This window comes from Primulina tabacum, unplaced genomic scaffold (genome assembly GCF_025594145.1).
Source record: "Primulina tabacum isolate GXHZ01 unplaced genomic scaffold, ASM2559414v2 Contig797, whole genome shotgun sequence".
Taxonomy (NCBI): domain Eukaryota; kingdom Viridiplantae; phylum Streptophyta; class Magnoliopsida; order Lamiales; family Gesneriaceae; genus Primulina; species Primulina tabacum.
Window position 1 is genome coordinate 26,080 of NW_027459918.1, and position 21,421 is coordinate 47,500.

The 21,421-nt window shown below is 43.7% G+C and overlaps 18 non-coding genes and 4 pseudogenes across 18 annotated transcripts; all 22 read left to right on the plus strand.

Moving 5' to 3' along the window:
- Positions 1-222: 222 nt before the first annotated feature.
- LOC142535102 (5S ribosomal RNA) lies at positions 223-341 on the plus strand. Its single transcript, XR_012817368.1, has one exon. It is a non-coding gene; the product is annotated as a 5S ribosomal RNA (ribosomal RNA).
- A 681-nt stretch (positions 342-1,022) lies between these two features.
- LOC142535123 (5S ribosomal RNA) lies at positions 1,023-1,142 on the plus strand (annotated as a pseudogene).
- Positions 1,143-1,825: 683 nt separating this feature from the next.
- On the plus strand, positions 1,826-1,942 carry LOC142535115 (5S ribosomal RNA). Its single transcript, XR_012817381.1, has one exon. It is a non-coding gene; the product is annotated as a 5S ribosomal RNA (ribosomal RNA).
- Positions 1,943-4,442: 2,500 nt separating this feature from the next.
- LOC142535074 (5S ribosomal RNA) lies at positions 4,443-4,560 on the plus strand (annotated as a pseudogene).
- Positions 4,561-5,234: 674 nt separating this feature from the next.
- On the plus strand, positions 5,235-5,353 carry LOC142535086 (5S ribosomal RNA). Its single transcript, XR_012817353.1, has one exon. It is a non-coding gene; the product is annotated as a 5S ribosomal RNA (ribosomal RNA).
- A 682-nt stretch (positions 5,354-6,035) lies between these two features.
- On the plus strand, positions 6,036-6,155 carry LOC142535116 (5S ribosomal RNA). The gene has a single exon (XR_012817382.1). It is a non-coding gene; the product is annotated as a 5S ribosomal RNA (ribosomal RNA).
- A 683-nt stretch (positions 6,156-6,838) lies between these two features.
- On the plus strand, positions 6,839-6,957 carry LOC142535129 (5S ribosomal RNA; annotated as a pseudogene).
- A 2,140-nt stretch (positions 6,958-9,097) lies between these two features.
- Positions 9,098-9,216, plus strand: LOC142535090 (5S ribosomal RNA). The gene has a single exon (XR_012817357.1). It is a non-coding gene; the product is annotated as a 5S ribosomal RNA (ribosomal RNA).
- A 686-nt stretch (positions 9,217-9,902) lies between these two features.
- Positions 9,903-10,021, plus strand: LOC142535106 (5S ribosomal RNA). Its single transcript, XR_012817372.1, has one exon. It is a non-coding gene; the product is annotated as a 5S ribosomal RNA (ribosomal RNA).
- A 679-nt stretch (positions 10,022-10,700) lies between these two features.
- On the plus strand, positions 10,701-10,819 carry LOC142535081 (5S ribosomal RNA). The gene has a single exon (XR_012817349.1). It is a non-coding gene; the product is annotated as a 5S ribosomal RNA (ribosomal RNA).
- A 1,457-nt stretch (positions 10,820-12,276) lies between these two features.
- LOC142535105 (5S ribosomal RNA) lies at positions 12,277-12,395 on the plus strand. The gene has a single exon (XR_012817371.1). It is a non-coding gene; the product is annotated as a 5S ribosomal RNA (ribosomal RNA).
- Positions 12,396-12,819: 424 nt separating this feature from the next.
- LOC142535100 (5S ribosomal RNA) lies at positions 12,820-12,938 on the plus strand. Its single transcript, XR_012817366.1, has one exon. It is a non-coding gene; the product is annotated as a 5S ribosomal RNA (ribosomal RNA).
- Positions 12,939-13,621: 683 nt separating this feature from the next.
- LOC142535088 (5S ribosomal RNA) lies at positions 13,622-13,740 on the plus strand. The gene has a single exon (XR_012817355.1). It is a non-coding gene; the product is annotated as a 5S ribosomal RNA (ribosomal RNA).
- Positions 13,741-14,417: 677 nt separating this feature from the next.
- LOC142535104 (5S ribosomal RNA) lies at positions 14,418-14,536 on the plus strand. Its single transcript, XR_012817370.1, has one exon. It is a non-coding gene; the product is annotated as a 5S ribosomal RNA (ribosomal RNA).
- Positions 14,537-15,219: 683 nt separating this feature from the next.
- On the plus strand, positions 15,220-15,338 carry LOC142535110 (5S ribosomal RNA). Its single transcript, XR_012817376.1, has one exon. It is a non-coding gene; the product is annotated as a 5S ribosomal RNA (ribosomal RNA).
- A 640-nt stretch (positions 15,339-15,978) lies between these two features.
- Positions 15,979-16,096, plus strand: LOC142535108 (5S ribosomal RNA). The gene has a single exon (XR_012817374.1). It is a non-coding gene; the product is annotated as a 5S ribosomal RNA (ribosomal RNA).
- A 684-nt stretch (positions 16,097-16,780) lies between these two features.
- LOC142535111 (5S ribosomal RNA) lies at positions 16,781-16,900 on the plus strand. The gene has a single exon (XR_012817377.1). It is a non-coding gene; the product is annotated as a 5S ribosomal RNA (ribosomal RNA).
- A 684-nt stretch (positions 16,901-17,584) lies between these two features.
- LOC142535113 (5S ribosomal RNA) lies at positions 17,585-17,703 on the plus strand. Its single transcript, XR_012817379.1, has one exon. It is a non-coding gene; the product is annotated as a 5S ribosomal RNA (ribosomal RNA).
- Positions 17,704-18,386: 683 nt separating this feature from the next.
- LOC142535080 (5S ribosomal RNA) lies at positions 18,387-18,505 on the plus strand. The gene has a single exon (XR_012817348.1). It is a non-coding gene; the product is annotated as a 5S ribosomal RNA (ribosomal RNA).
- A 683-nt stretch (positions 18,506-19,188) lies between these two features.
- LOC142535073 (5S ribosomal RNA) lies at positions 19,189-19,306 on the plus strand (annotated as a pseudogene).
- A 685-nt stretch (positions 19,307-19,991) lies between these two features.
- LOC142535101 (5S ribosomal RNA) lies at positions 19,992-20,110 on the plus strand. The gene has a single exon (XR_012817367.1). It is a non-coding gene; the product is annotated as a 5S ribosomal RNA (ribosomal RNA).
- Positions 20,111-20,793: 683 nt separating this feature from the next.
- On the plus strand, positions 20,794-20,912 carry LOC142535118 (5S ribosomal RNA). Its single transcript, XR_012817384.1, has one exon. It is a non-coding gene; the product is annotated as a 5S ribosomal RNA (ribosomal RNA).
- Positions 20,913-21,421: the final 509 nt, after the last annotated feature.

A 21,421-nucleotide genomic window follows, 5' to 3' on the forward strand; every position in this document is an offset into this window, starting at 1 on the left:
CTGTGCGGAAGGGTATGACGCAGATTACTCCGGAGACGGTTAACTCATTAAAAACAATAATTAAAAACAATTATTTACGTAATGGGTCACGACACGAGGACTTCCCAGGGAGGTCACCCATCCTAGCTCTGTCATCGCGCCAGAACGCTTAACTTCATGGTTCTAATTCGGCGAGATCAGTGCCGCGTGTTGTCCATCGCCGCCCGCTTTACAAGTAATGTCGGGTGCGATCATACCAGCACTAATGCACCGGATCCCATCAGAACTCCGAAGTTAAGCGTGCTTGGGCGAGAGCAGTACTAGGATGGTTGACCCCCTGGGAAGAACTCGTGTTGCACCCCTTTTCGTATTTTTCTATTTTTAATTACTTGTTGACAGACGATTTTCGGCTCAAATCATCTGAATTTCGATCAGGACAAGATAAGACATGTGAAATCAACATAGCTCGGGCACTGCCGGATTTGGAAAAAATTGTAGCCTAATTTGATTGTAAACGGGCAAATGAACGAGACTCATTACTTCGCAATGAGCTGGCGAGATTTTAGCCGAATTCCTTCTCTAAGACCCTCTAATTTGTCGATTTTCCGCTTTGGTTAAGCTTTCGTTTCCTCGATAAATCCACTTAGGAAGTTCGAAACTCGATTTCGATTCCATTTTATCGTATCCCAGGCATATTAATAGTTTTACATTCGCTATTTTATTCTTCTTTTTTTTTTTATTTCTGGAAACATTTAGCGATTTTTGTTGTCGTTAGCCTGTTCTGTTTGGAAGGGTATGACACAGATTACTCCGGAGATGGTTAACTCATTAAAAACAATTATTTCGACAGTTTTAGCCATAATTTACGTAAAGGGTCGAGACACGAGGACTTCCCAGGGAGGTCACCCATCCTCGCTCTGCTATCGCGCCAGAACGCTTAACTTCATGGTTCTGATTAGGCGAGACCAGTGCCGCGTGTTGTCCATCGCAGCCCGCTCCACACGTACTCGAGGGATATAAGAATAAACATCCCACTCAATGTCGGGTGCGATCATACCAGCACTAATGCACCCGGATCCCATCAGAACTCTGAAGTTAAGCTTGCTTGGGTGAGACCAGTACTTGGATGGGTGACCGCCTAAAAAGTCCTTGTGTTGCATCCCTTTTCGCGTTTTTCTATTTTTGATTACTTGTTGACAGACGATTTTCGGCTCAAATCATCTGAATCTCGATCGGGACAAGATAAGACATGTGAAATCAACGTAGCTCGGGCACTACCGGATTGGACAAAATTGCAGCCTAATTAGATTGTAAACGGGCAAACGAACGAGACTCATTACTCCGCAATGAGCCTGCGAGATTTTAGCCGAATTCCTTCTCTAAGACCTTCTAATTTGCGATTTTCCGGTTTAGTTAAGCTTCTGTTTTCTCGAGAAAATCCGCTTAGGAAGTCCTAAATTCGATTCCGGTTCCATTTTATCGTATCCCAGGCATAATAATAGCTTTACATTCGCTATTTTCTTCTTCTTATTTTTTTTTCTATTTTCTGGGAACATTTAGAGATTTTTGTTGTCGTGAGACGGTTCTGTGCGGAATGGAATGACGGAGATTACTCCGGAGACGGTTAACTAATTAAAAACAATTATTTCGACTGTTTTAGCTATAATTTATGTAAACGGTCGCGAATGAGGACTTCCCAGGGAGGTCACTCATCCTAGCTCTGCCATCTCGACAGAACGCTTAACTTCATGGTTCTGATTGGGCGAGAGCAGTGCCGCGTGTTGTCCATTGCCGCTCGCGCCACACGTACTCGAGGGATATAGGAATAAACACCCCACTCAATGTCGGTTGCGACCATACCAGTACTAATGCACTGGATCCAATCAGAACTCCGAAGTTAAGCGTGCTTGGGCTAGTAGTACTAGGATGGGTGACCACCTGGGAAGTCCTCGTGTTGGAACCCTTTTCGTGTTTTTCTATTTTTGATTACTTGTCACAGACGATTTTTGGCTCAAATCATCTGAATCACTGATCGGGACCAGATAAGACATGTAAAATCAACGTAGCTCGGGCTCTGCCAGATTTGGACAAAATTGTAGCCTAATTAGATTGTAAACGGGCAAACGAACGAGACTCATTACTCCGCAATGAGTTGGCAAGATTTTAGCCGAATTCCTTCTCTAAGACCCTCTAATATGCGATTTTCCGCTTCTGTTAAGCTTCCGTTTCCTCGAGTAATCCGCTTAGGAAGTCCGAAATTCAATTCCGGTTCCATTTTATCTTATCCCAGGCATAATAATAACTTTAAATTCGCTATTTTTTTTTCCTATTTTTTTTTCTATTTTCTGGGAACATTTAGCGATTTTTGTTGTCGTGAGCCGGTTCTGTGCGGAAGGGTATGACGCAGATTACTCCGGAGACGGTTAACTCATTAAAAACAATTAGTTCGATTGTTTTATCCATAATTTACGTAAAAGGTCGCGACACGAGGACTTCCCAGGGAGGTCACCCATCCTAGCTCTACCATCGCGCCAGAACGCTTAACTTCATGGTTCTGATTGAGCGAGAGCAGTGCTATAATGATCATGGGCCATTAGGCTGAACCAACAAAGGCCTCGGCCCATACCCACGCACCATTACTTGTCATGGGTCGTTAGGATGGTCCAGCATGGGCCGATGCCTTTGTTGGTTCAGCCTAATGGCCCATGATCGTTACAAAAAAAGCGCTTTTTTTTGTAACGATCATGGGCCATTAGGCTGAACCAACAAAGGCCTCGGCCCATACCCACGCACCACTACAGTTCATGGGTCGTTAGGATAGTCCAGCATGGGCCTCGGCCCATGCCAATGCACCGTCACTCATAGAATATCTCACCCCTGGTAAGTGGTTTCTTTCGCCTTCCCCAACACTTGAACCCAGGACCTCCAGGCTTATGTACCTAGATTCCTAAGTGTTGATACCAGTTGAGAATTTAGTCTTTTTATATTATTTTAGCCCTTATGAACCACGACTCAACCCCCGTGAACCATTTTTCAATTTTCCCAAGTTTTAAAAACCCTAATGACCCAAAATCTTCGACCTAGAGCCATCTCTTGATTTTCACGAGTTACCCCCGAACCATGTTGATCCAAAACTTGACCAACATCCTAAAGTACGCTACTGGGCCCAAAGATCCCATGGAAAACAGCCCAAACCAAAAAACAAGCTCCATACTCCTCTACCATAAGATGGCCGAGAAATCCTTGTTGGACAAGGACTCTTGATTAAGCTTCCCTGCATCTACCAACGAACCCAGCCACTGAACCAACCTGTTGTGCACCCGCTAAGGACCCTAAGGACTCGACCTGACCCAGCCCAAGCCCCCTGGACCATGCCCACCAGCCTGCAACAAGCCTAGAACCCTGCACGCAATTCCCCTTGATTCTCCGGTGGGAGTCATAGCTTGCTAGGACTCCTTCCCAGCCCTTGAGCGCGAGTCCTAGCATGGCTAGGACTCTATCCCTAACTCACCCACGACCTTGGCTAACCCCTGGAACCAGCCAAGCATGCCCTAGCCCCTGCAACAATAAAACCTAACCCCTTTGCTCCATGACAGCAAGTTGCTGCACAGCTTGTGTTCTATTGCATGTGTGGTGTTAAGGTGATTATCTAGGACTCTAAATCCCGCGTAAAATCATGCCTAAACATAACCTATATCATGGCAGCCCGTATATACATGTAAACGACAAAAGTTTGAATCAAAATCATGCTTGGAATTTCATGGATTGCATAAAAACGAAAATAATTCAAAGTGTCACTTGTTTCCCAAAATTTTCATGCATAAAAATATAATATGATGTGATGATAGTTTGAAGGGAAGAATAGGTGTGCCTATGCGTAATTTACGCACGAAAAACCGTTGACGATGACGAAGAACGGAGCAAGAACCTTGGCTAAGACTTTCCCTTGGCAATGCTCGAAAGTTTGCCTCGATTTTTAAGCATGTGTGTGCCGTGTAATCTAGGTACTTTCAGAAGAGTGGCCGTGTCCTTTTGAAAGAATCGTAGGGTTATGGGAAAGGTTTACATATTATATACTTAATTAAACACTAACAAGGCTTTAGGCCTAATAAGCCCCTAATTAAGCCAATTAGTCTATATTATAATTAATTAAAATATTAGTAATGTTTTGGTAAAAATAGTTTGGGAATTAAATAGCCGGATTGCCAAAAAGTTCGTATTTTTTTATTGAAAAACCCACACGGATAAAATTTACGTTCCGGCATATAAAATAAACATGCAAGTATCGAAATTTAAGGGACCAAAATGCAATATTTCGAAAGATTTGGGACCTAAGGGCAATTTACGAACGTTTAAGGGCTGAATCAGAATTTTCGAAATAATATAAGGATTTATTTGTTGTCCATCGCCGCCCGCGCCACACGCACTTGAGGGATATAAGAATAAACATCTCACTCAATGTCAGATGCGATCATACCAGCACTAATGCACCGGATACCATCAGAACTCAAAAGTTAAGTGGCTTGGGCCAGAGCAGTACTAGGATGGGTGACCCCCTGGGAAATCCTCGTGTTGCACCACTTTTCGTGTTTTTCTATTTTTGATTACTTGTTGACAGACGATTTTCGGTTCAAATCATCTGAATTTCGATCGGGACCAGATAAGACATGTGAAATCAACGTAGCTCGGGCACTGCCGGATTTGGACAAAATTGTAGCCTAATTTGATTGTAAACGGGCAAACGAACGAGACTCATTTCTCCGCATTGATCTGGCGAGATTTTAGCCAAATTCCTTCTTTAAGACCCTCTAATTTGCGATTTTCCGCTTCTGTTAAGCTTCCGTTTCCTCGAGAAATCCGCTTAGGAAGTCCGAAATTCGATTCCATTCCATTTTATCGTATCCCAGGCATAATAATAGCTTTACATTCGCTATTTTCTTCTTCTTATTTTTTTTCTATTTTCTGGGAACATTTTTGTTGTCGTGAGCCGGTTCTGTGCGGAAGGGTATGACGCAGATTACTCCGGAGACGGTTAAATCATTAAAAATAATTATTTCGACTGTTTTTTCCAATATTTACATAAACGGTCGCGACACGAAGACTTCTCAGGGAGGTCACCAATCCTCCCTCTGCCATCGCGCCAGAACGCTTAACTTCATGGTTCTGATTGGGCGAGAGTAGTGCCGCTTGTTGTCCATCGCCGCCCGCTCCACACGTACTCGAGGTATATAATAATAAACATCCCAATCAATGTCGGGTGCGATCATACCAGCACTAATGCACCGGATCCCATCAGAACTCCGGAGTTAAACGTGCTTGGGCGAGAGCAGTACTATGATGGGTGAACCCCTGGGAAGTCCTCGTGTTGCACCTCTTTTCGTGTTAATCTATTTTTGATTACTTGTTGACAGACGATTTTCGGTTCAAATCTTCTGAATCTCGATCGACACCAGATAAGACATGTGAAATCAACGTAGCTCGGGCTCTGCCGGATTTGAACAAAATTGTAGGCTAATTTGATTGTAAACGGGCAAACGAACGAGACTCATTACTCCGCAATGAGCTAGCGAGATTTTAGCCGAATTCCTTCTTTAAAACCCTCTAATTTGCGATTTTCCGCTTCTGTTAAGCTTCCGTTTCCTCGAGAAATCTGTTTAGCAAGTTCTAAATTCGATTTCTGTTTCATTTTATCGTATTCCAGGCATAATAATAGCTTACATTCGTTATTTTCTTCATCTTATTTTTTTTTCAATTTTCTGGGAACATTTAGCGATTTTTGTTGTCGTGAGCCGGTTTTGTGCGGAAGGGTATGACGCAGATTACTCCGGAGATGGTTAACTCATTAAAAACAATTATTTCAACAGTTTTAGCGATAATTTATGTAAAAGATCACGACACGAGGACATTCCAGGGAGGTCACCCATCCTAGCTCTGCAATCGTGCCAGAACCCTTAACTTCATGGTTCTGTTGGGCGAGAGCAGTGCTGCGTGTTGTCCATCGCCGCCCGCTCCACTCGTACTCGAGGGATATAAGAATAAACATCTCACTCAATGCCGGGTGCGATCATACGAGCACTAATGCACCGGATCCCATCAGAACTTCGAAGTTAAGCGTGCTTGGAGCGACAGCAGTACTAGGATGGGTGACCCCCGGGGAAGTCCTCGTGTTGCACCCCTTTTCTTGTTTTTCTATTTTTGATTACTTGTTGACAGACGATTTTCGGCTCAAATCATCTGAATCTTGATCGGCACCAGATAAGACATGTGAAATCAACGTAGCTCGGGCTCTGCCGGATTTGGACAAAATTGTAGCCTAATTTGATTGTAAATGGGCAAACGAATGAGACTCATTACTCTGCAATGAGTTGGCGAGATTTTATCCGAATTCCTTCTTTAAGAACCTCTAATTGGCGATTTTCCTCTTCTGTTAAGCTTTCGTTTCCTCGAGAAATCCGTTTAGGAAGTCCGAAATTCGATTCTGATTCCATTTTATCGTATCCGAGGCATAATAATAGCTTTACATTCGCTATTTTCTTCTTCTTATTTTTTTTTCAATTTTCTGGGAACATTTAGCGATTTTTGTTGTCGTGAGCCGGTTCTGTGCGGAAGGGTATGACGCAGATTACTCCGAAATGGTTTACTCATTAAAAACAATTATTTTTACTGTTTAAGCTATAATTTACGTAAACGTTCGCGACACGAGAACTTTCCAGGGAGGTCACCCATCCTAGCTCTGGCATCTCGCCAGAACGCTTAACTTCATGGTTCTGATTGGGCGAGAGCAGTGCCGCGTGTTGTCCATTGCCGCTCGCGCCACACGTACTCGAGGGATATAAGAATAAACATCCCACTCAATGTCGGGTGCGATCATACCAGAACTAATGCACCGGATCCCATCAGAACTACTAAGTTAAGCGTGCTTGGGGGAGAGCAGTACTAGGATGGGTGACCCCTTAGGTAGTCCTCGTGTTGCACCCCTTTTCGTGTTTTTCTATTTTTGATTACTTGTTGACAGACGATTTTCGGCTCAAATCATCTGAATCTGGATCACGAACAGATAAGACATGTGAAATCAACGTAGCTCGGGCACTGCCGGATTGGGACAAAATTGTAGGCTAATTTGATTTTAAACGGGCAAACGAAGGAGTCTCATTACTCCGCAATGAGCTGGAGAGATTTTAGCTGAATTCCTTCACTAAGACCCTCTAATTTGCGATTTTCCGCTTCGGTTAAGCTTTCCGTTTCCTCGAGAAATCTTTTAGGAATTCCGAAATTCGATTCCGGTTCCATTTTATCGTATACCAGGCATAATAATAGCTTTACATTCGTTATTTCCTTCTTCTTATTTTTTTTCTATTTTCTGTGAACATTTATCGATTTTTGTTGTCGTGAGCCGGTTTTGTGCGGAAGGGTATGACATATTACTCCGAAGATGGTTAACTCATTAAAAAAAATTATTTCAACAGTTTTAGCGATAATTTATGTAAACGGTCACGACACGAGGACTTTCCAGGGAGGTCACCCATCCTAGCTCTGCCATCGCGCCAGAACGCTTAACTTCATGGTTCTGATTGGGCGAGAGCAGTGCCGCGTGTTGTCCATCGCCCCTCGATGGGTGACCCCCTGGGAAGTCCTCGTGTTGCACCCATTTTCTTTTTTTTCTATTTTTGATTATTTGTTGAAAGACGATTTTGGGCTCAAATCATCTGAACCACGATCGGGACCAGATAAGACATGTGAAATGAACGTAGCTCGGTCACTGCCGCATTTGGACATAATTGTAGCCTAATTTGATTGTAAACGGGCAAACGAACGAGACTCATTACTCCGCAATGAGCTGGAGAGATTTTTGCCGAATTCCTTCTCTAAGACCCTCTAATTTGCGAATTTCCGCTTCTGTTAAGCTTCCGTTTCCTCGAGAAATCCGTTTAGAAAGTCCGAAATTCGATTCTGTTTTCATTTTATCGTATCCCAGGCATAATAATAGCTTTACATTCGCTATTTTCTTCTTCTTATTTTTTTTCTATTTTATGTGAACATTTAGCGATTTTTGTTGTCGTGAGCCGGTTCTGTGCGGAAGGGTATGACGCAGATTGCTCCGGAGACGGTTGACTAATTAAAAACAATTATTTCGATCATTTTAGCTATAATTTACGTAAACGGTCGCGACACGAGGGTTTCCCAGGGAGGTCACCCATCCTAGCTCTGCCATCGCGCCAGAACGCTTAACTTCATGGTTCTGATTGGGCGAGAGCAGTGCCGCGTGTTGTCCATCGCCGCCCGCTCCACACGTACTCGAGGGATATAAGAATAAACATCCCACACAATGTCGGGTGCGATCATACCAGCACTAATGCACCGGATCCCATCAGAACTCCGAACTTAAGCGTGCTAGGATGGGTGACCGCCTAGGAAGTCCTCGTGTTGCACCCCTTTTCGTGTTTTTCTATTTTTGAATACTTGTTGACAGATGATTTTCGGCTCAAATAATCTGAATCACGATCGGGACCAGATAAGACATGTGAAATCAACGTAGCTCGGGCACTGCCGAATTTGGACAAAATTGAAGCCTAATTTGATTGTAAACGGGAAAACGAACGAGACTCATTACTCCGCAACGAGGTGACGAGATTTTAGCCGAATTCCTTCTCTAAGACCCTCTAATTTGCGATTTACCGCTTCTGTTAAGCTTCCATTTCCTTGAGAAATCCGCTTAGCAAGTTCTAAATTCGATTTCTGTTCCATTTTATCCTATTCCAGGCATAATAATAGCTTTATATTTGCTATTTTTTTCTTCTCAATTTTTTTTTCTATTTTCTGGGAATATTTAGCGATTTTTGTTGTCTTGAGCAGTTTCTGTGCGGAAGGGTATGACGCATATTACTCCGGAGACGGTTGACCCATTAAAAACAATTATTTTGACTGTTTTATCTATAATTTACGTAAACGGTCGCGACACGAGGACTTCCCAGGGAGGTCACCCATCCTAGCCCTGCCATCGCGCCAGAACGCTTAACTTCATGGTTCTGATTGGGCGAGAACAGTGCCGCGTGTTGTACATCGTCGCCTGCTCCACACGTACTCGAGGGATATAAGAATAAACATCCCACTCAATGTCGGGTGCGATCATACCAGCACTAATGCACCGGATCCCATCAGAACTCCGAAGTTAAGCGTGCTTGGGCGAGAGCAGTACTAGGATGGGTGACCCCCTTGGAAGTCCTCGTGTTGCACCCCTTTTCGTGTTTTTCTATTTTTGATTACTTGTTGACAGATGATTTTCGGCTCAAATTATCTGAATCACGATCGGGACCAGATAAGACATGTGAAATCAACGTAGCTCGGGCACTGCCGGATTTTGACAAAATTGTGGGCTAATTTGATTGTAAACGGGCAAACGAACGAGACTCATTGCTCCGCAATGAGCTGGCGAGATTTTAGCCGAATTCTTTCTCTAAGACCCTCTAATTTGCGATTTTCCGCTTCTGTTAAGCTTCTGTTTCCTCAAGAAATCCGCTTAGAAAATTCGAAATTCGATTCCGGTTCAATTTTATCGTATCCCAGGCATAATAATAGCTTTACATTCGCTATTTTCTTCTTCTTATTTTTTTTTCTATTTTTTGGGAACATTTAGCGATTTTTGTTGTCGTGAGCCGGTTCCGTGCGGAAAAGGGTATGACGCAGATTACTCCGGAGACGGTTAACTCATTAAAAACAATTATTTCGACTGTTTTAGCTATAATTTACGTAAACGGCCGCGACACGAGGACTTCCCAGGGAGGTCACCCATCCTAGCTCTGCCATCGCGCCAGAACGCTTAACTTCATGGTTCTGATTGGGCGAGAGCAGTGTCGCGTGTTGTCCATCGCCGCCCGCTCTACACGTACTCGAGGGATATAAGAATAAACATCCCACTCAATGTCCAGAGCGATCATACCAGCACTAATGCACCGGATCCCATCAGAACTCCGAAGTTAAGCGTGCTTGGGCGAGACCAGTACTAGGATGGGCGACCCCCTGTGAAGTCCTCGTGTTCCACCTCTTTCCGTGTTTTTCTATTTTTGATTATTTGTTCACAGACGATTTTCGGCTCAAATCATCTGAATCTCGATCGGGACCAGATAAGACATGTGAAATCAGCGTAGCTCGGGCACTGCCGGATTTGGACAAAATTGCAGGCTAATTTGATTGTAAACGGGCAAACGAACGAGACTCATTACTCCGCAATGAGCTGGCGAGATTTTGCCGAATTCCTTCTCTAAAACCCTCTAATTTGCTATTTACTGCTTATGTTAAGCTTCTGTTTCCTCGAGAAATCCGCTTAGGAAGTCCGAAATTCGATTCCGGTTCCATTTTATCGTATCCCAGGCATAATAATAGCTTTACATTCGCTATTTTCTTCTTCTAATTTTTTTAATATTTTCTGAGAACATTTAGCGATTTTTGTTGTCTTGAGCAGGTTCTGTGCGGAAGGGTAACGCATATTACTCCGGAGACGGTTAAATCATTAAAAAAATTATTTCGACAGTTTTATCCATAATTTACGTAAACGGTCGCGACACAAGGACTTCCCAGGGAGGTCACCCATCCAAGCTCTGGCATCGCACCAGAACGCTTAACTTCATGGTTCTGATTGGGCGAGAACAGTGTCGCGTGTTGTCCATCGCCGCCCGCTCCACACGTACTCGAGGGATATAAGAATAAACATCCCACTCAATGTCGGGTGTGATCATACCAGCACTAATGCATCGGATCCCATCAGAACTCCGAAGTTAAGCGTGCTTGGGCGAGAGCAGTACTAGGGTGGGCGACCCCCTTGGAAGTCCTCGTGTTGCACCCTTTTCGTGTTTTTCTATTTTTGATTACTTGTTGACAGATGATTTTCGGCTCAAATCATCTGAATCACGATCGGGACCAGATAAGACATGTGAAATCAACGTAGCTCGGGCACTGCAGGATTTGGACAAAATTGAAGCCTAATTTTATTGTAAACGGGAAAACGACGAGACTTATTACTCTGCAATGAGCTGGCGAGATTTTGGCCGAATTCCATCTCTAAGACCCTCTTATTTGAGATTTTCCGCTTCTGTTAAGCTTTCGTTTCCTCGAGAAATCCGCTTAGGAAGTTCGAATTTCGATTCCGGTTCCATTTTATCGTATCCCAGGCATAATAATGGCTTTACATTCGCTATTTTCTTCTTCTAATTTTTTTTTTCTATTTTCTGGGAATATTTACCGATATTTGTTGTCTTGAGCACGTTCTGTGCAGAAGGGTATGACCCATATTACTCCGGAGATGGTTAACTCATTAAAAACAATTATTTCGACTGTTTTATCCATAATTTACGTAAACGGTCGTGACACGAGAACTTTCCAGGGCGGTCACCCATCCTACCTCTGCCATCGCGCCAGAACGCTTAACTTCCTGGTTCTGATTGGGCGAGAGCAGTGCCGCGTGTTGTCCATCGCCGTCCGCGCCACACGTACTCGAGGGATACAAGAAGAAACATCCCACTTAATGTCGGGAGCGGTCATACCAGCACTAATGCACCGGATCCCATCAGAACTCTGAAGTTAAGCGTGCTTGGGCGAGTGCAGTACTAGTGTTACACCTCTTTTCGTGTTTTTCTATTTTTGATTAACTTGTAAAAGACGATTTTTGGCTCAAATCTTCTGAATCTCGATAGGACCAGATAAGATATGTGAAATCAACGTAGCTCGGGCAATGCCGGATTTGGACAAAATTGTAGCCTAATTTGATTGTAAACGGGCAAACGAACGTTACTCATTTCTCCGTAATGAGCTGGCGAGATTTTAGCCGAATTCTTTCTCTAAGACCCTCTAATTTGCGATTTTCCGCTTCTGTTAAGCTTCCGTTTTCTCGAGAAATCCGCTTAGGAAGTCAGAAATTCGATTCCGGTCCCATTTTATCGTATCTCAGGCATAATAATAGCTTTACATTCGCTACTTTCTTCTTCTTATTTTTTTTCTATTTTCTGGAAACATTTAGCGATTTTTGCTGTCGTGAGCCGGTTCTGTGCGGAAGGTTATGATGCAGATTACTTCGGAGACGGTTAACTCATTAAAAACAATTATTTCGACTGTTTTAGCTATAATTTACGTAAACGGTCGCGACACGAGGACTTTCCAGGGAGGTCACCCATCCTAGCTCTGCCATCGCGCCAGAACGCTTAACTTCATGGTTCTGATTGGGCGAGAGCAGTGCCGCGTGTTGTCCATCACCGCCCGCGCCACACGTACTCGAGGGATATAAGGATAAAAATCCCACTTAACGTCGGGAGCGATCATACCAGCACTACTGCACCGGATCCCATCAGAACTCCGAAGTTAAGCATGCTTGGGCGAGTGCAATACTAGGATGGGTGACCCCCTGGGAAGTCCTCGTGTTACACCTTTTTTCGTGTTTTTCTATTTTTGATTAATTTGTAATAGGCGATTTTTGGCTAAAATCTTCTGAATCTCGATCGGACCAGATAAGATATGTGAAATCAACGTAGCCCGGGCACTGCCGGATTTGGACAAAATTGTAGCCTAATTTGATTGTAAACGGGCAAACGAACGTTACTCATTACTCCGCAATAAGCTGGCGAGATTTTAGCCGAATTCCTTCTCTAAGACCCTCTAATTTGCGATTTTCCGCTTCTGTTAAGCTTCCGTTTCCTCGAGAAATCCGCTTAGGAAGTTCGAAATTCGATTCCGGTTCGCCAGAACGCTTAACTTCATGGTTCTGATTGGGCGAGAGCAGTGCTGCGTGTTGTCCATCGCCGCACGCTCCACACGTACTCGAGGGATATAAGAATAAACATCCCACTCAATGTCGGGTGCGATCATACCAGCACTAATACACCGGATCCCATCGGAACTCCGAGGTTAAGCGTGCTTGGGCGATAGCAGTACTAGGACGGGTGACCCCCTTGGAAGTCCTCGTGTTGCACCCCTTTTCGTGTTTTTCTATTTTTGATTACTTGTTTACAGACGATTTTCGGCTCAAATCATCTGAATCACGATCGGGACCAGATAAGACATGTGAAATCAACGTAGCTCGGGCACTGCCGGATTCTGAAAAATTGTAGCCTAATTTGATTGTAAACAGGCAAACGAACGAGACTCATTACTCCGCAATGAGCTGGCGAGATTTTAGCCGAATTCTTTCTCTAAGACACTCTAATTTGCGATTTTCCGCTTCTGTTAAGCTTCTGTTTTCTCAAAAAATCCGTTTAGAAAGTTTGAAATTCGATTCCGGTTCCATTTTATCGTATCCCAGGCATAATAATAGCTTTACATTCGCTCTTTTCTCCTTCTTATTTTTTTTTCTATTTTCTGGGAACATTTAGCGATTTTTGTTGTCGTGAGCCGGTTCTATCCGGAAGTGTATGAAGCAGATTACTCCGGAGACTGTTGACTCATTAAAAACAATTATTTCGACTGTTTTAGCTATAATTTACGTAAACGATCGCGACACGAGGACTTCCCAGGGAGGTAATTCATCCTAGCTCTGCCATCGCGCTAGAACGCTTAACTTCTTGGTTCTAATTGGGCGAGAACAGTGCCGCGTGTTGTCCATCGCCGCCCGCTCCACACGTACAAAAGGGATATTAGAATAAACATCTCACTCAATATCGGGTGTGATCATACCATCACTAATGCACCGGATCCCATCGGAACTCCGAAGTTAAGCGTGCTTGGGCGAGAGCAGTACTAGGTTAGGTGACCCCCTGGGAAGTTCTCGTGTTGCACCCCTTTTCGTGTTTTTAAATTTTTGATTGATTACTTGTTCACAGATGATTTTCGGCTCAAATCATCTAAATCTCGATCGGGACCACATAAGACATGTGAAATCAACGTAGCTCATGCACTGCTAGATTTGGACAAAATTGTAGGCTAATTTGATTGTAAACGGGCAAACGAACGAGACTCATTACTGCGCAATGAGGCGGCGAGATTTTATCCGAATTCTTTTTCTAAGACCCTGTAATTTGCGATTTACCGCTTCTGTTTCCTCGAGAAATCCACTTAGGAAGTTTGAAATTCGATTTTGGTTCCATTTTATCGTATCTCAGGCATAATAATAGCTTTACATTCGATATTTTCTTCTTCCCATTTTTTTTCTATTTTTTGGGAATATTTAGCTATTTTTGTTGTCATGAGCCTGTTCTGTGCGGAAGGATATGACGCAGATTACTCCGGAGACGGTTAACTCATTAAAAACAATTATTTCGACTGTTTTATCCATAATTTCCTTAAACGGTCGCGACACGAAGACTTCTCAAGGAGGTCACCCATCCTAGCTCTGCCATCGCGCCAGAACGCTTAACTTCATGGTTCTGATTGGGCGAGAGCAGTGCCGCGTGTTGTCCATCGCCGCCCGCTCCACACGTACTCGAGGGCATATAAGAATAAACATCCCACTCAATGTCGGCAGCGATCATACCAGCACTAATGCACCGGATCCCATCAGAACTCCGAAGTTAAGCGTGCTTGGGCGAGACCAGTACTAGAAGGGGCGACTCCCTGGGAAGTCCTCGTGTTGCACCTCTTTTCGTGTTTTTCTATTTTTGATTATTTGTTGACAGACGATTTTCGGCTCAAATCATCTGAATCTCGATCGGGACCAGATAAGACATGTGAAACCAACGTAGCTCGGGCACTGACGGATTTGGACAAAATTGTAGGCTAATTTGATTGTCAACGGGCAAACGACGAGACTCATTGTTTACGCAATGAGCTGGACGAGATTTTAGCCGAATTCCTTCTCTAAGACCCTCTAATTTGCCGATTTAACGCTTCTGTTAAGCTTCCGTTTCCTCGAGAAAATCCACTTAGGAAGTTCGAAATTCGATTCCGGTTCATTTTATCGTATCCCAGGAATTATAATAGCTTTACATTCGTTATTTCTTTCTTCTTATTTTTTTCTATTTTCTGGGAACATTTATCGATTTTGTTGTCGTGAGCCGGTTCTGTGCGGAAGGGTATGACGCAGATTACTCCAGAGACGGTTAACTCATTAAAAACAATTATTTCGACTGTTTTAGCCATAATTTACGTAAACGGTCGCGACACGAGGACTTACCAGGGAGGTCACCCATCCTAGCTCTGCCATCGCGCCAGAACGCTTAACTTCATGGTTCTGATTGGGCGATAGCAGTGCCGCGTTTTGTCCATTGCCGCCCGCACCACACGTACTCGAGGGATATAAGAATAAACATCCTAATCAATATCGAGTGCGATCAAAACAGCACTAATACATCGGATCCCATCAGAACTCTGAAGTTAAGCTTGCTTGGGCGAGAGCAGTACTAGGATGGGTGACCCCCTGGGAAGTCCTCGTGTTGCACCCCTTTTCGTGTTTTTCTATTTTTGATTACTTGTTGACAGACGATTTTCGCCTCAAATCATCTGTATCTCGATCGGGACCAGATAAGACATGTGAAATGAAAGTAGCTTGGGCACTGCCGGGTTTGGACAAAATTGTAGGCTAATTTGATTGTAAACGGGCAAACGGACGAGACTCATTACTACGCAATGAGCTGACGACATTTTACCCGAATTCCTTCTCTATGACCCTCTAATTTGCGATTTAACGCTTCTGTTAAGCTTTCGTTTCCTCGAGAAATCCGCTTAGGAAGTTCGAAAATCGATTCTGGTTCCATTTTATCGTATCCCAAGCATAATAATAGCTTTACATACGTTATTTTCTTCTTCTTATTTTTCCGGCTTTGTGCGGAAGGGTATGACGCAGATTACTCCGGAGAAAGTTAACTCATTAAAAACAATTATTTCGACTGTTTTAGCCATAATTTACGTAAACAGTCGCGACACGAGGTCTTCCCAGGGAGGTCACCCATCCTAGCTCTGCCATCGCGCCAGAACGCTTTACTTCATGGTTCTGATTGGGCGAGAGCAGTGCCGCGTGTTGTCCCTCGCCGCCCGTTCCACACGTACTCGAGGAATATAAGAATAAACAACCCACTCAATGTCGGGTGCGATCATACCAGCACTAATGCACCAGATCCCATCAGAACTCCGAAGTTAAGCGTGCTTGGGAGAGAGCAGTACTAGGATGGGGACCCCTTGGGAAGTCCTTGTGTTGCATCCATTTTCGTGTTTTTCTATTTTTGATTACTTGTTGACAGACGATTTTCAGCTCAAATCATCTGAATCTCGATCGGGACCAGATAAGACATGTGAAATCAACGTAGCTCGGGCACTGCCGGATTTGGACAAAATTATAGGCTAATTTGATTGTAAACGGGCAAACGGACGAGACTCATTACTTCGCAATGAGCTGGCGATATTTTAGCTAAATTCCTTCTCTAAGACCCTCAAATTTGCGATTTTCCGCTTCTGTTAAGCTTCCGTTTCCTCGAGAAATCCGCTTAGGAAGTTCGAAATTCGATTCCGGTTCCATTTTATCGTATCCCAGGCATAATAATAGCTTTACATTCGTTATTTCCTTCTTCTTATTTTTTTTTCTATTTTCTGGGAACATTTATCGATTTTTGTTGTCGTGAGCCGGTTCTGTGCGAAAGGGTATGACGCAGATTACTCCGGAGACGGTTAACTCATTAAAAACAATTATTTCGACTGTTTTATCCATAATTTACGTAAACGGTCGCGACACGAGGTCTTCCCAGGGAGGTCACCCATCCTACCTCTGCCATTGCGCCAGAACGCTTAACTTCATGGTTATGATTGGGCGAGAGCAGTGCCGCGTGTTGTCCATCGCCGCCTGCTCCACACGTACTCGAGGGATATAAGAATAAACATCCCACTCAATGTCGTGTGCGATCATACCAGCACTAATGCACTGGATCCCATCAGAACTCGGAAGTTAAGCGTGCTTGGGCGAGAGCTGTACTAGGATGGGTGACCCCCTAGGAAGTCCTCTTGTTTGCACGCCTTTTCGTGTTTTTCTATTTTTGATTACTTGTTGACAGAAGATTTTCGGCTCAAATCATCTGAATCTCGATCGGGACCAAATAAGACATGTGAAATCAACGTAGCTCGGGCACAGCCGGATTTGGTTAAAATTGTAGGCTAATTTGATTGTAAACGGGCAAACGGACGAGACTCATTACTTCGCAATGAGCTGGCAATATTTTTGCTAAATTCCTTCTCTAAGACCCTCTAATTTGCGATTTATCGCTTCTGTTAAGCTTTCGTTTCCTCGAGAAATCCGCTTAGGAAGTTCGAAATTCGATTCCGGTTCCATTTTATCGTATCCCAGGCATACTAATAGATTTACATTCGCTATTTTCTTCTTCTTATTTTTTTTTCTATTTTCTGGGAACATTTATCGATTTTTGTTGTCGTGAGCCTGTTCTGTGCGAAAGGGTATGACGCAGATTACTCCGGAGACGGTTAACTCATTAAAAACAATTATTTCGACTGTTTTATCCATAATTTACGTAAACGGTCGCGACACGAGGTCTTCCCAGGGAGGTCACCCATCCTACCTCTGCCATTGCGCCAGAACGCTTAACTTCATGGTTATGATTGGGCGAGAGCAGTGCCGCGTGTTTTCTATCGCCGCTTGCTCCACACGTACTCGAGGGATATAAGAATAAACATCCCACTCAATGTCGTGTGCGATCATACCAGCATTAATGCACCGGATCTCATCAGAACTCCGAAGTTAAGCGTGCTTGGGCGAGAGCAGTACTAGGATGGGTGACCTCCTTGGAAGTCCTCGTGTTGCACCCCTTTTCGTGTTTTTCTATTTTTGATTACTTGTTGACAGACGATTTTCGGCTCAAATCATCTGAATCTCGATCGGGACCAGATAAAACATGTGAAATGAAAGTAGCTCGGGCACTGCCGGATTTGGACAAAATTGTAGGCTAATTATATTGTAAACGAGCAAACGGACGAGACTCATTACTACGCAATGAGCTGACGAGATTTTAGCCGAATTCCTTCTCTAAGACCGTCTAATTTGCGATTTAACGCTTCTGTTAAGCTTTCGTTTCCTCGAGAAATCCGCTTAGGAAGTTCGAAATTCGATTCCGGTTCCATTTTATCGTATCCCAGGCATAATAATAGCTTTACATTCGTTATTTCCATCTTCTTATTTTTTTTCTATTTTCTGTGAACATTTATCGATTTTTGTTGTCGTGAGCCGGTTCTGTGCGGAAGGGTATGACGCAGATTACTCCGGAGACGGTTAACTCATTAAAAACAATTATTTCGACTGTTTTATCCATAATTTACGTAAAAGATCGCGACACGAGGTCTTCCCAGGGAGGTCACCCATCCTAGCTCTGCCATCGCGCTAGAACGCTTAACTTCATGGTTATGATTGGGCGAGAGCAGTGCCGCGTGTTGTCCATCGCCGCCCGGTCCACACGTACTCGAGGGATATAAGAATAAACATCCCACTCAATGTCGTGTGCGATCATACCAGCACTAATGCACCGGATCCCATTAGAACTCCGAAGCTAAGCGTGCTTGGGCGAGAGCAGTACTAGGATGGGTGACCCCCTAAGATGTCCTCGTGTTGCACACCTTTTCGTGTTTTTCTATTTTTGATTACTTGTTGACAGACGATTTTCGGCTCAAATAATCTGAATCTCGATCGGGACCAGATAAGACATGTGAAATGAAAGTAGCTCGGGCACTGCCGGATTTGGACAAAATTGTAGGCTAATTTGATTGTAAACGGGCAAACGGACTAGACTCATTACTACGCAATGAGCTGACGAGATTTTAGCCGAATTCCTTCTCTAAGACCCTCTAATTTGCGATTTACCGCTTCTGTTAAGCTTTCGTTTCCTCGAGAAATCCGCTTAGGAAGTTCGAATTTCGATTCCGGTTCCATTTTATCGTATCCCAGGCATAATAATAGCTTTACATTCGTATTTCCTTCTTCTTATTTTTTTTCTATTTTCTGGGAACATTTATCGATTTTTGTTGTCGTGAGCCGGTTCTGTGCGAAAGGGTATGACGCAGATTACTTCGGAGACGGTTAACTCATTAAAAACAATTATTTCGACTGTTTTAACCATAATTTACGTAAACGGTCGCGACACGAGGTCTTCCTAGGGAGGTCACCCATCCTAGCTCTACCATCGCGCCAGAACGCTTAACTTCATGGTTATGATTGGGCGAGAGCAGTGCCGCGTGTTGTCCATCGCCGCCTTGCTCCACACGTACTCGAGGGATATAAGAATAAACATCCCACTCAATGTCGGGTGCGATCATACCAGCACTAATGCATCGGATCCATTAGAACTCCGAACTTAAGCGTGCTTGGACTAGAGCAGTACTAGGATGGGTCACCCCCTGGGAAGTCCTCGTTTTGCACCCATTTTTCGTGTTTTTCTATTTTTGATTACTTGTTGACAGACGATTTTCGGCTCAAATCATCTGAATCTCGATCGGGACCAGATAAGACATGTGAAATGAAAGTAGCTCGGGCACTGCCGGATTTGGACAAAATTGTAGGCTAATTTGATTGTAAACGGGCAAACGGACGAGACTCATTACTACGCAATGAGCTGACGAGATTTTAGCCGAATTCCTTCTCTAAGACCCTCTAATTTGCGATTTACCGCTTCTGTTAAGCTTTCGTTTCCTCGAGAAATCCGCTTAGGAAGTTCGAAATTCGATTCCGGTTCCATTTTATCGTATCCCAGGCATAATAATAGCTTTACATTCGTTATTTCCTTCTTCTTAATTTTTTTTCTATTTTCTGGGAACATTTATCGATTTTTGTTGTCGTGAGCCGGTTCTGTGCGGAAGGGTATGACGCAGATTACTCCGGAGACGGTTAACTCATTAAAAACAATTATTTCGACTGTTTTATCCATAATTTACGTAAACGGTCGCGACACGAGGTCTTCCCAGGGAGGTCACCCATCCTAGCTCTGCCATCGAGCTAGAACGCTTAACTTCATGGTTATGATTGGGCGAGAGCAGTGCCGCGTGTTGTCCATCGCCGCCCGCTCCACACGTACTCGAGGGATATAAGAATAAACATCCCACTCAATGTCGGGTGCGATCATACCAGCACTAATGCACCGGATCCCATCAGAACTCCGAAGTTAAGCGTGCTTGTGCGAGAGCAGTACTTGGATGGGTGATCCCCTGGGATGTCCTCGTGTTGCACACCTTTTCGTGTTTTTCTATTTTTGATTACTTGTTGACAGACGATTTTCGGCTCAAATCATCTGAATCTCGATCGGGACCAGATAAGACATGTGAAATGAAAGTAGCTCGGGCACTGCCGGATTTGGACAAAATTGTAGGCTAATTTGATTGTAAACGGGCAAACGGACGAGACTCATTACTACGCAATGAGCTGACGAGATTTTAGCCGAATTCCTTCTCTAAGACCCTCTAATTTGCGATTTACCGCTTCTGTTAAGCTTTCGTTTCCTCGAGAAATCCGCTTAGGAAGTTCGAAATTCGATTCCGGTTCCATTTTATCGTATCCCAGGCATAATAATAGCTTTACATTCGTTATTTCCTTCTTCATAATTTTTTTTCTATTTTCTGGGAACATTATCGATTTTTGTTGTCGTGAGCCGGTTCTGTGCGGAAGGGTATGACGCAGATTACTCCGGAGACGGTTAACTCATTAAAAAAAATTATTTCGACTGTTTTAACCATAATTTACGTAACCGGTCGTGACACGAGGTCTTCCCAGGGAGGTCACCCATCCTAGCTCTACCATCGCGCCAGAACGCTTAACTTCATGGTTATGATTGGGCGAGAGCAGTGCCGCGTGTTGTCCATCGCCGCCCGCTCCACACGTACTCGAGGGATATAAGAATAAACATCCCACTCAATGTCGGGTGCGATCATACCAGCACTAATGCACCAGATTCTATCAGAACTCCGAAGTTAAGCGTGCTTGGACTAGAGCAGTACTAGGATGGGTCACCCCCTGGGAAATCCTCGTTTTGCACCTTTTTTCGTGTTTTTCTATTTTTGATTACTTGGTCACAGACGATTTTCGGCTCAAATCATCTGAATATCGATCGGGACCAGATAAGACATGTGAAATGAAAGTAGCTCGGGCACTGCCGGATTTTGACAAAATTGTAGGCTAATTTTATTGTAACGGGCAAACGGACGAGACTCATTACTACGCAATGAGCTGACGAGATTTTAGCCGAATTCCTTCTCTAAGACCCTCTAATTTGCGATTTACCGCTTCTGTTAAGCTTTCGTTTCCTCGAGAAATCCGCTTAGGAAGTTCGAAATTCGATTTCGGTTCCATTTTATCGTATCCCAGACTTAATAATAGCTTTACATTCGTTATTTCCTTCTTCTTATTTTTATTCTATTTTCTGGGAACATTTATTCGATTTTTGTTGTCGTCAGCCGGTTCTGTGCGGAAGGGTATAACGCAGATTACTCCGGAGACGGTTAACTAATTAAAAACAATTATTTAGGACTGTTTTATCCATAATTTACG